The following is a 1,173-nucleotide window of genomic DNA, read 5'->3' on the forward strand; positions in this document are numbered from 1 at the left end:
AATACAAATTAAGATCTGTGTTGTTTGTGTACAGCAAGATCTAAAGTAGGTCGCATCCTCTATTGAAAAGGGTCTCGAATTTGATGAAATTTAGTGGAAATTTGAATACAGTTAGATTAAAGATAAATAAGCTGTATAAAATAAACATATTAAACACTCAACAACTTTGCCAAGTTGACAAGGTTTGTAGGTCAAAGGTCAAGGTCATTTAAATTTGAACTAAGTTTTAATGAAATTCGTGCATATCGAAGGGACCAAGAAATTTAACTCTTGAGTTTGCCATAATTTGCCTCAGTAAATATAAAAAAAAGGATAGTAAAAATGGTGTGACAAGGATTTTTCGTGTTTTTGAGAAATTTGAATTTTAATTTGGAAAAAATGGGTTTTTATGCTCCAAAACTAGACTCTAATTGCAATTACTCTATAATTCCACGTATTTTACTGTCAGATTTGGAAACCAAATGATCCCTTTTAAAAGTTATTAATTTTTCCGGGGGTTTGAAATCAACCCTCAACCCACGATGTGCATTTAATTTTGATTAATTAATATTTTATGATCATCCTTCAAACAGTGGGAGCCAGATGTGCGATAAAATTGGTTCGCACTGCGCAGATCCAAGATGGCGTCTGAATGTGTGAAGCAAAAAGCTCTCTTTGGATTGCCGTACGAGTGTCAAGAATTTGTTTTTACGATCCAAAAGACACAATTACTACAATTAATGCAAATTATGTCACAATAGTGACGAAAACTTGGTTCTTTTCGCGCATTTTCACGTGATCGTACTCCACCGGACGCCATGTCTGCGCGTCGCACGAATCTGGACCCCGCTATCTACTTCAAATACATATAAATGATTAATCCTTATTTTTTTTCTACCTTGTCGTAGTTTAGAAATAATTAAATTTTCAAATATTAAAAGACAGCGCTGCTTTTGAGATGTGGAAATGGCTTATTAATCGATTATTTTCTAAGATTTTTTTCTCCCCAAAATTAGGCGCAGGCACTGGTTTGAAAAGGCGTGAGAATATGTGAATGGGGTCTTTGGGGGCTGGAAGTAATTGGTGTGGGGGGCATGAGGGGCGAGATGATTCTATTTCAAGAAAAGGCGGGCGCGCGCGTTGTTGTGCTATTAGCAGTCGGGGGTGTTTAATGGCTCATGTGCCAGGTTGTTA

The sequence above is a fragment of the Cloeon dipterum genome, chromosome 3 (genome assembly GCF_949628265.1).
Source record: "Cloeon dipterum chromosome 3, ieCloDipt1.1, whole genome shotgun sequence".
NCBI classification, from domain to species: Eukaryota; Metazoa; Arthropoda; class Insecta; order Ephemeroptera; family Baetidae; genus Cloeon; species Cloeon dipterum.